The sequence below is a fragment of the Bolinopsis microptera genome, chromosome 12 (genome assembly GCF_026151205.1).
Source record: "Bolinopsis microptera isolate Bmic1 chromosome 12, MBARI_Bmic_1.0, whole genome shotgun sequence".
Taxonomy (NCBI): Eukaryota; Metazoa; Ctenophora; class Tentaculata; order Lobata; family Bolinopsidae; genus Bolinopsis; species Bolinopsis microptera.
Genome location: NC_087083.1, coordinates 3,234,676 through 3,246,875, shown reverse-complemented (window position 1 = coordinate 3,246,875; position 12,200 = coordinate 3,234,676). Strand labels below are relative to the sequence as shown.

General features: G+C 41.8%; 1 protein-coding gene across 1 annotated transcript in view; it reads right to left on the bottom strand.

The window, feature by feature from the left end:
• LOC134824146 (core histone macro-H2A.1-like) overlaps window positions 1–12,200 on the bottom strand; it is a 97,693-nt gene that overhangs the window by 79,228 nt on the left and 6,265 nt on the right. The gene's annotated exons all lie outside the window — the stretch shown is intronic.

Below are 12,200 nucleotides of genomic sequence, written 5' to 3'. Positions count from 1 at the left end.
TGGCGATGATACATTAGTGGCTTGTCAAAGTACGGGACAGGTCTGACACACAATTATAATATTCATGACAACATAGTGTTGCTTTACTAGAATTTTCATCTTAGAAAATGGGAATAAGATTATTATATTTCAGATGTGCGGAGCTATAAGCTTGAATTGCTATCAAGGAAGTGAAGAGGGGATGACTGCTATTGAGGAAACGCATCATCACAGCAAATTCTTGTGTGCTCGTGCGGTCTGTGACAATGGAGATACTACATTCGGCTCAGAAGACATCTGCGAACATGATGAGGAATGCAAGAACATTCAATACAGTACAGAAACTTGTGCAGTATCTGATGACACGGATCATACATACACTTGTAGAAATCCTTGGAAAATCGAAAATGAAATGATCGATTCCAACCGTCTGTGTGATAAGGTCTGTGATTGTTATTTTTGTGATGATGAGGCAATTTGCAACGGGTTTACCTATGGGATCTTTTGCACTTATAATTCTATAGACTCTACATTGCAAAGACCTCGTTACTTATCAGCATTTTTGATGTGTGACAATAGGCCTTATTGTATTAATAGAACAGATGAAATGAACTGTCAAGAAGGACTGCTGTGTAAGCAGAGAGTTATGAATGATGATATCACAAGACCTATCGTAAATGGCACAAGATGTGCTCCCTTATACCGTAATAAATATCCATATTGTGACGACTACTCTGACCAACTAAACTGCACAGACCCCTCAATTGCAAACCTAACATGTTTTAGAGGCGGCTACCCTGTGTCCGTTGCTGACAGAATGATATGCCATGGAATCACAGGTCTGCAACTTTGTGATGACGGCTTTGAAGACATGTGCGTGAGAATTGATATCACTTGTAAGGTCCACAAACATCAAATTTGCGATAGAGTTAAGGATTGTTTCAACGGGGCAGACGAGTTGCCTGTCACTTGCCGTAGTATGAGCAAGTTTGTATGTAAAAGAGCATTTGGTATGAAGAACAGATTATTGAAAGTACCTTTGAGCTGGATAAATGACGAATACAAGGACTGTGAAGATGGTATAGATGAAGAAGTAGTTTACCCAACTTGTGGTTTCACCCCAGCCACAATGAGACTCAAGAAAGATAATGAAGAATGTGGAGAGGTTTTCCTATGTGGATTTCCTCCTTCTGGACATATAGAATTTGAGTTTCTGTGTGACAAATATAACACTTGCGGTAATGAGAATGCGCTCTGCCACAAAGCTCTTGATTCTCCATGGATCCACCAAAAGATAGATAGCTATAACAACCACCTGTCTGTTTCGTACTGTCTGAAAGGTTTGGACAAACTTTCTTACGTAGCAGGAAATTGTTCGGAGAAAGATTTAGGATACCTAGGCTATGAACTTCTTGGAAGAACACAGCTCCTCTTGAATGTTCCAGAAACAAAGTTTGACTGCAAATATGTGTACGGTGAGATGTATGTCTATCTTTCCTGCATAGGCCAGTGTGCCACTTCCATTTGTCCACTTGAGAATCCTATAAGACATGATTCATGTCTTGGGCAGTACCCTTCAAGAGTTTACACACTCGCGGATAACAACTTTCTGACCTTTCTTCTGCCGTATGGAGACAACAAATACCACAACAATTTGTTTCCTTGTGAAAATGGCAGATGTATTCCTTACGAGCAGGTTTGTAACTTGGCAGATGATTGCAAGGATTTCTCCGACGAAATACTGTGTAATAACCATTTTCAGTGCCCAAATGATACAGAATATATTCCTCTTTCTAGTGTCTGCGATGGGAAACCAGACTGTATAGACTATTCAGACGAATGTAATGATAGATGTAATGTACGGATCATTGAGAATACTGTTCTCACAACTGTAGCCTGGCTTTTAGGCTCATTAGCGACACTTTTGAACATCATCATAATTATGAGGGGGATGTATACTTTAAGAAAAGCTGCTACAGTGGCAATGCTTCTTAACAAACTTATCATCCTCCTCATAGCATTTGGTGACCTTTTGATAGGGGTATATCTTTTAGCTATATCTATCTATCACAGAGTGTACTACCATGATTATTGTCCCAACAGATTCGAATGGTTAACCAGTACATCATGCGCTATCGTGGGAATCATCAATACTGTGGGTTCTCAGCTATCACTCTTTTCAATGACAGTCTTGAGTTTGAGCAGGTTATTGAGAGTGAGCAAATTATCTATCAGCGATGAAACGAATTTAAAATCGAGCATTCCCGTATTTTTGATTGGTACCTTAATTCTCATAGCTTCCTGCTTAATGGCAGCAGTGCCCTTGTTTGAGCTCTTTGAAGACTACTTCGTCAACGGAATCAACTATCCCAGAAGCCCACTTTTCGTCGGATCTGTGACTAAATCTAAACATCTCGAGATCTTTAAAGAATACTTTGGAAGGATGAGAAATAAAGATCTCTCATGGAAAAACATAGACAGATTGGTGATGAGTATGTTTAGTGATGAGTATGTAGCTGGAGGAATCACCAGGAACCAGGTTCATTTCTACGGAAACGCAGGAGTATGCCTCTTCAAATATTTTGTCACTTCTGATGATCCTCAACGGATTTATGTGTGGTGTACACTGCTTCTTAACATCATATGCTTTGCAGTGATTACCGTGGCTTATATTATCATTAATTTCATATCAGCCAGATCATCGAATCAATGTGCTAACAATAATGGAAACGAGCAACTTAGAAATAGAAACAAGCGACTTCAAAGAAAAGTAACTCTAATCATTGGGACAGATTTCTGTTGCTGGATACCATTTATTGTTATGTGTTTTCTCCACTCTTTGGAAGTGACAGACGCTAGTCCTTATTACTCCCTGTTTTCCATTGTCGTCCTGCCCATTAACTCAGTCATCAATCCTCTACTATACGATGAAACTGTTAGTGTATTGTTATCAAAAATAGTTAGAGTATTAAGAGAACCGTTTAGGACAGAAGCTCCTGTGGCTGCAGTGACTAGTGAGTTAGAGATGAATCAAATTCAAACTCAAGATACTTCACACGTGAGAGCCCACACAACAGTTGCTCCAGGAGATATATCACCAGCGATGACTCCTCCAGAACAAAAACGCCACAAAATCGCCACAAAATCTCGGATCAAATGTTCAGTTACAAAGCAGTGTTCAACAAGAACCCAAGGGAGGCGATGATGTAACCAATTGCTAACCAAAGATGACCAAAGCTAGAGCTTGTGCTGTTTCCGAAATATTCAAGCATTTAATATAATTTCCGCCTTAAGGCGATCCCCACTTCGACTAAGTATAACTATAACTGCAATGTTGGATTTGTTGACGTTAGGCGGAAATTATTCTTTTGATAGTGTTTCAAACGGATTGTCTCGGTGGGCATCAATTAAATGGACGATGTTAAGTTTAACTATAAACTATAAAACTGTCGGTCTAGACAAATTGTGACTCTACCATTTTATCAAAAGTTTAGTTTCACTTCAACTTCAAATTGGAAAGAACAAAATATGAAATATTCAATTGCATTTCCAAAATATATAAACGTAAAATAGCTTTATCTTTGAAAAACATGCGCAATGACATCTCACATTTATAATTAAAATTTTAAAATCACAGTTTTAGTAACAAGACAGGAGAACTCGCAATGAAGTATTGTTACCGTTATGGTATTGATAGTTATACAGGTAAGATCTTAAATGCATTAAGAAGCATTTAGTGAAGAGACCAAACCAACTATATTTACCTCAATTCTCTAGTCTTTTCAGACGCAGAATCTTCTACACTCTCTGACTTCTTCTGATGTCTGGGACTTACGACCCCAGATGTAGCTTTCAACGACGTTTTAAGGGCCCAACGTTCAGCTGTTCATCAGGGTTAAACTGGGCAGGGTCTTTCGGCCAGCTGCCAGTTGTCACTCCAGGTCTTGTTGTAGCGACTAAGCCAGATAGTGTAGGAACCTTTCAGGGCCACCACCGCTGTTGTGTTAAGTGCCCTCTTCTTCTTTGCCCGGGTGATGTTAAGGAAGTTGAAAATTCGGGGTAATGTGTGGTGGTAGAATCCACGACATCCAACTTCTACTGTAAAGAGATATCCTTCCCAGCCTGCGGTCTCGATCTCCACCATTAGCTCTTCGTATCTCTTCTCTTTCCGGGATCTCTGGTCCTCAAAGTTCTCCTCGTTTCCACAGGTCAGCTCTATCAGGATGACTTTCCTGAGTGTGTTAGAGTATATTACCACATCAGGTCTGAGAGCTGTGTTGACGATATGTTGGGGGAATTGTCTTGTCCTTTCGTCCTCATCAAACACAAGTTTCCAGTCGTTACCCTCCTCTAGAAGATGAGGTTCCTCTGTAAGCCGTACTTCGGGTTTCCTGTAGGTTCCTTTTCCGGATACGAATTTCCTCCACTCTCTCTTTACTTCTGTCTTTGGGGTAGCACTGTTTATCTCCCTCAGCTTCTCTGCAATTGGTTGCACGATTACCCTGAGCACCTGATCATGTCTCCAATTGTATCTTCCTTGTTTAAGCGACACTGGGCAACACGTTAGAATGTGCTTTAGGTTGCACTGCTGACGCCCACAAAGGGGACAGTTGTTCGTGGAGCGGTAGTTCCAAAGCTGGAGGTTGCTAGGTGTACTTGCATGTTGCAACGTCGTGGATGGCATTTAGGTGGAACTTTGTCAGCTCGGGGCTCAAGGTATACAGCAGGCTTCGCCAGCCAGTGTCTAGCTGCATGGTGTTCTCCCAGGTTAGAAACTTTCCCTGGACTCTCTTATCGTACAGAGTTTGAAGGAGCTCCTCTTCTTTCAGAGACTTAATTATCTCCACCAGTTGCTCCTTTTTGTTCTTCTTCCTCCTCTGATCACCGAATCCAATTCCTGCTCCTTCCCTGGTCTGCACGTAGCCAATCAGTTCTTTGAAGTAGAGGTCTCTCTCCCTATTAGTCAGCTCCTTGGTGTAGTCCCATCTCTTCTTGTCTCTGTTGGTGTTTTCTCTGTACTCGAAAAGTACAATTGTACTCGAAAAGTACAGTGAGTTAAAGTTGCAATTATAAATTAATGAAATGAAACCAAATTTAGTATTTATAATATACCTACCTTATCGGCTCAAGCCATGGACAATGCGATAAATCATTAACCATTGTTAATGGTCTGGCCCGGCGCGCGCTACTTCGTAGCATTTGCCATCGGGCAACTAGACTGGCAACATTTCGAGAAGAAAGCGGCGCGCGCTACTTCGAAGAAATTTAGAGGAGTAACATCCGTCAAGATAAATCATAGATAAAAATGTTTGATATTACCAGCCAGGTCAATAAAAATATGTATTGTTTTTGTTTCAAAAATTTGGCTGATTGGCTGAGCAGTGAGCAACTGTTAAATAAAAGTCCGGAAATCGAAATACCGAAACCTTACTGACCGTGACATTAAATAAATATTCTGCGACAAAAAAACTATTTACACATTACATGGATCTGAAAACTACAAACAACAAATTTCTTGGGATTTCAGAGATTTCGTGAGATCACAAAAAATTCACTCCAAATCTACTCCAAAAGCTCACCAAAAGCCTAAAACCCAGCTCTCTCAGTTCGGCTCAGTTTATCAGTTCAGTTCAGTACTGAGCAGTCACCTCAGTGGCTGTGGTGGCAGGTCTAGTGTGGGCTCCAGTAGTCGCCTCACTTTCCGCCTCAGAACCAGACCTCGCCTCTTTAGGTGGAGGAGGCGTCTCTATGATGATGGGGAGACGGGATATGTCCGTCTCGGCTTTTTTTTCAGATCGGGAGTGGAAACCCTAGGCTGCTTTCTGGACACCCCGCTACCGTGCTTATCTAGATACACCTGCAGAGAACAGACATTAACAAGTATAGTGGACATGTGTTGTGGACTGGGACGAGGTGGACTGTTTAAATTTGCATCTTTAGTTATTTATAGTTGTAAAGGTCAGTATTTGAACAATTTAAAGAATTCCTACATTTGTTTATGGTGACTGGTAAAAATCACACCATCACGCCTAAAATACATTAGATTCAGTTGACAGATACAATTACTGGGCTTTGGAAGGAATACACTAAAACTTGGCATTTCAATTACCAGCGAACATTAATTCCCCATATTCATTTTCCGATATGATGGCCCCTAACGTGCAGCAAAAGCAGAATGCAAGAATAAAGTTTGACATTTTAACAATCGATCTATATGGCCTATACCCGCTCATATGAAAAGTAAAAATGGAAATACTCTCTTTAAAATTCTCCACTGACTAAGTGAGTAAAGTTGGCAGTTTGTACAGACAATATTCATTTGAATATCTTCCTGCAAGTTTTAACATTAGAAGTAAGAAGATAAAATAAATATAAATTATTAACAGATGGTGTAAAGAAACGGAACAAAAACGAGTTTAATCGGGAGCTAAATAAATTTGTTCAACTATTTTACAAGGTGCGACAACACATTTTATAACGAGGATGATGATAAGAAACAATCACACTATTTTTATTAGAATTAGAAAAGTTGGACTGAATTGATAAATAATTTTAAATTTTAAGGTTTTAACAATTTGGAATTTTGTGTGCTGTGATTTCTCAGTCTTAACCTACATATAATTACTAATTGATTTTTCGCACATTTTTTATTAAATAAAAGGACCCGTAGTGCACATCTATAAGTATTCAAATAATTGAGTCAGTAAATATAAAGGAATTAGTTAATGAACGTTTTTGTTACATTTTTCTTTTCAACTTTGTATGTATTTACGTCCTGATCCACGAACTTTTGAAAATGCTGTTGTACAATGAAAGGTATGTACTGATATTCAACCGGATTCTGAAATCTGATGAAATTGTTATAGATGTTAATTTTTGTTCGCCGTTATAGCATTTCCTTTTTTTCCTTCTTTAAGTTCTTAAGTTTACGTTAAAGATAAAACCGAAAATAACAAACTTGAGTCTATTTAAGGTCCACAGAATACTACATATTTCTTTTAGTATTACAAATTATTAAAAAATGGACAATAGCTTGACCCGAGTGTTGAGTAATATTTACTAGCCATATCAACCAAACAGACAACAAACCTGCGCCCTACTATAAAATGTTTCTACAGATAAGTTTTCAGTAACTTAGTCACCATTGCGTTCACAGAATAATGACGCTTTTACCAAAGAACCTGTTGATTTAACAACACAAAACGTGACAAAACGTCAGCTCACAACAAATGCAACATTCCCGGTAGAAGCAGGAACAGTGCTGACAATGTCATGTGAAGAGGGGTTCCTACTGAGGGGCAGCGACAAAATCGGTCATAGCGCAGACAAGGCTGGTCGGTCGGAGGTCGGTCGGAGGTTGGTCGGAGGTCGGTCGGAGGTCGGTCGGAGGTCGGTCGGAGGTCGGTCGGAGGTCGGTCTGAGGTCGGTCGGAGGTCGGTCGGTCGCCGGTCGGGCGCCGGTCGGGGGTCGGTCGGAGGTCGTTCGGAGGTCGGTCGGAGGTCGGTCGGCCGTAGGTGAACGCCGGTCGGAGGTTGGTCGGAGGTCGTTCGGAGGTTGGTCGGAGGTCGGTCGGGCGCCGGTCGAGCGCCGGTCGGAGGTCGTTCGGAGGTCGGTCGGAGGTCGGTCTGAGGTCGGTCGGAGGTCGGTCGGAGGTCGGTCGGGCGCCGGTCGGGGGTCGGTCGGAGGTCGTTCGGAGGTCGGTCGGAGGTCGATCGGAGGTCGGTCGGAGGTCGGTCGGAGGTCGGTCGGAGATCGGTCGGGCGCCGGTCGGAGGTCGGCCGGAGGTCGGTCGGAGGTCGGTCGGGCGCCGGTCGGGGGTCGGTCGGAGGTCGTTCGGAGGTCGGTCGGAGGTCGATCGGAGGTCGGTCGGAGGTCGGTCGGAGGTCGGTCGGAGGTCGGTCGGGCGCCGGTCGGAGGTCGGTCGGAGGTCGGTCGGAGGTCGGTCTGAGGTCGGTCGGAGGTCGGTCGGGCGCCGGTCGGGCGCCGGTCGGGGGTCGGTCGGAGGTCGTTCGGAGTCCGGTCGGAGGTCGGTCGGCCGTAGGTGAACGCCGGTCGGAGGTTGGTCGGAGGTTGGTCGGAGGTCGGTCGGGCGCCGGTCGAGCGCCGGTCGGAGGTCGGTCGGAGGTCGACGAACCTCCGACCGACCAGCCTTGTCTGGGCTATGACCCATATTTTACTGAAATCATACTTAATTAATTAATTAATTATTTGCGTCCTGAGAAATATACAGATTAGTGCCAATTCAGTGCGTTTGTTTTATTTTAGTTTTAAGTGTAAATAATGATGTTAATTTAAGTGCATACCTTATAGTTATGTACCTTACCTGATTTTCGTCTTTGAAGCAACCTGATAACTCATCAGCTATTATCTATTAAGTCTGCTATGAGTTATAGTATGACGTTATAGTATGACGTTATAGTATGACGTTATAGTATGCATTTTGTTATAATCAATAATCATCTTATATCAATTTTCTTGGTCATCTGAGCTGTTGCCAGGGCTTCCATCTTTTCAGAACATATGTAATTTTAATGGCTAAACACAATGTACGACAATGTGACTTGATCCAATTAGTGAAAATAACTAAAAACGCGAAAATAAACATTCAAAATAAATGAAAATTTAAGTTGGATTAATAAATTTCGTTTGCTTTGCCCGAAAGTATTCCTGTTATTCAACAAATGATTCTCATAACAAAAGTTACATTTTGGATCGCAAATTTGTTTATATGTCATACTCATATGAGATCGAAAAATTTTCAGCAACGGAACCATTCGCATTTCAGAATCAAAAACCATTTCAAGCTTGAATATTAGCGCTAGAAAACTCTGCTGATCCCCACCAAAAAATGCAGCAGTTTATTTCCCTAATCTATTTTCGTTGTTTTCATGTTTCAAGTTGACGGGATGCAATAAAGTTTGTTTATGAACTTAGCAATATAGAGGAAACGAAAATATTTGTCTGATTAAATGGAATAGAAAATCCTTCATTCTGAACTGTAAACATGAACTTAGAATTAAAAATTGTAATCATAAAATGTTCGTCTTTTCAAGGGATGCAGACTCGCCACTAAACTGCATCAATCTTCTTCTAAGTTTGAGCTGTCCTCAGCCGTTAGGTAAAAGATTTCGTGCGATACTGATGATCTTAAATATAAACTAAGGGAGCTTTTCTTGCCTACTGCTACTGTACATATCATGGAGACACAGTAACAATGGTTGCGACATTTCACTTTTTCCAAGTTAAAAACCGGATCCCGACAAAACAATTCCAACACACGAATGACCCCTGAAATACTTCCCCTCAATAACCACACTCTCACTCTCCACCATATTATATATATCCTCCTGAGCCTCCTCAGTCAGATCCTGGTACTCCGCCTGCAAGAAGAACGATATCACGTGGTCCCTGTTTGAATCGCTGGTTTTTCTCACGAAACTATCAACGTCCACGTACGTCTTTTCTTGGACAGCTTTCATCGGTATATTTGTGTAGTTTTCTTGGAGGCGAGATATTATTGTTTCCGCAGTTAAAGAATGGTCAACGAATGTTTTCCTTGCAGAGAAGATGTTAGGATCACTTTTACTTGTTAAGTAAGTAAAAAGATTTGCACTTCCAGGAGCTCCCTGATGGAGGACAAGTATTTTCCCGGTAGGTTTCAGGAAATTTGTGGCATGAGCAACCGCTCCATCAGGGTCATCAAACCCATATAAACTATGCGAAAACAAAATCAAATCAAAACTCCGCTTTGCTGCTTTCGATTCCTCGCTGAACTCAAAATCTTTACTGAAAAATGATCTGTTGATATCGTGCTCCACATCAAGACTTCTCAAAGTAGTCTCCAAAACCACTCCATGATCATGGTTCGGTTCGATAGCACAAATATAATTCAACTTCAACCCCAGTTCCCCCACAAGATCCACTTCAAACCCTCCTGTCCCTGCTCCTACACTCAGCATGTGTATTGGTGATATGTTCTTATGTTGAACTTGTTATCCGTAATCACCGACTTGGTTATGTTCTTCATTGCTGTGTATTCTGTTGTTTTTGCTATAACTGTAGCAAATGTTCTGGCGTATTGTTCTTGAGAGAGCGGTTGTGCTGTTTCAAGTGGTCTGGTCATTTTCACGTGCGATTTAGATCTGTCATGTGTCACGTGCGATTTAGAGCTGTTACGGGTCACGTGTGAGTTATAGCTGCACCTATTAAATGTTATACAATTTTATAATATGTAATTATAATTCGATTAAAGGAATTGAATTATCAAGCAGCTCATCAACAATCAATAATCATAAACTGACTTTAATAAATTTTAATAAATAAATTCACTATTACTATTAGTCATAGTGTTCGGTAACGAAATTCTGCTCAATGTACCGAATAAGGTTTTCCACCATTCACTCTGATTTCTCCGGCAACCTTCCCCAGGGTTGCCACAAGTCAGAGGTAGGCAGAGCATCTCAATGCTATCCTCTCGTACGTGGGCTAACTTGGCCCAGCAACAAAACAAAGAGGTCGAACATCATCACAACCGGTCTGGAACACTCCCTAAAAGCCGGTACTAGAGCTCGAATCTATCATCAAACCAGCTATTTGCCGGTTACTCTCAAGCGTTCATTGAACTGCTAGCAACCACTTTCACTATTTTGAAATTGTAGACACGTCTAGTGTGTATTATGAGTGATTTAAGCTACTCGTCGAGACAGCTGTGTCGAGATACTCTGAATATCTCTAAAAAAAGTCGTCAGAATCTGGTTAATGCATGTTATGCATGTTATAGAATACATACATGCTACATGAAGAGGTCTCCTCCTAGTCGTTGGAGTGGCCTGCATCACACACATCTCTTCTACGGCGTAACATGTTCCTCCATTCCACTCGCTTTAGAGCCAACTGTTTTACTGCATCTCTGCTGATGTTATCGACACCTGTAAATTCAGCCGCATCCTCGAGTACACAGGCCATCCAGCCTTTGCGGGGTCGTCCTCTCAGTCTCTTTCCATAGTTTGGTTTCCAATCCAGTAGGAAATTGGGAAACCGCGTCTCTGGCATTCTGACAACATGTCCGTACCACCTTAGTCTAGCCGCACCGATGAAAGTTTCGATAGACTTAATTCCAGCACGCCTGAGAACTTCTTCATTGGAGACATGGAAGAACCACTTTATCTTCAAGATTCTTCTCAGGGAGGTCAGATGGAAGACCTCAAACCGTTTCATCTGCTTCTTTGTTGTGTTCCACACTTCGGCTCCATATAACAGAATAGTAATAACAGCAGCCTTGTAGATACGGATCTTGGTGGGCGTTCTTATAGTTCGACTGTTCCATATCTTCCAAAGCTGATGGAACGCACCATTAGCACGCTGGATCCTGATGTCAAGATCTCGGTCAATGGTACCATCCCCACTGATGTTGGCACCAAGATAAACAAAGTTGCTGACCTGTTCAACAGGTTCTCCCTCCACTGTTAGCTTTATACTGTCTCTTTCGGTGTAAGGTCGCTGGGACGCACACTTGCTGATCGCCATGCATTGTGTCTTTTTAGCGTTGATCTTCAACCCAGCATAAGAGGTGTAATAAGCTATAAGATCAGTGGACTCTTGCAGCCCTTCTTCAGTATTGTCCATCACTGCCAGATCATCAGCGTAGTCACTATCCATGATAACTTTTTCATCTGCACCCTTTAGTTCCTTTTGCAGTACAGCACCATGACTGATTGCCTTGTGAACCTCGGCCAAAAAGATTCCAAAGTTCAGACAAAAATTAAATACAGGGGGGCCCTGGATATCACCCTGTCCAGTGCCCGAATTGACAGAGAACCAATCAGACATTTCACCATTAACCCTGACAGCACTCATGGTTCCGTTGAAGAATGCCTGAAAGATTCTAACATATTTCTCAGGAAGTCAATAGTGTCTCATGCTTGACCAAATAAACTCTCTTCTGATGGAATCAAACGCTGCCTTAAAATCAATGAAATTAACATAAAGTGGAATGTTAAACTCAATGCAGTTGTGAATAATGGTGCGGATGGAATAAATCTGATCAATACATGAGCGGTTCCGTCTGAACCCACACTGATTTTCCCTAAGAAGACACTCCATAGTCCATACCAACATCCAGCCTCTTAAGAAGAACCATTTGAAGAACCTTAGAAGACGTTGCCCTAAGAGTTATACCCCTATTATTGCAGCAGTATGAGGTGTCTCCCTTCTTTCCGATA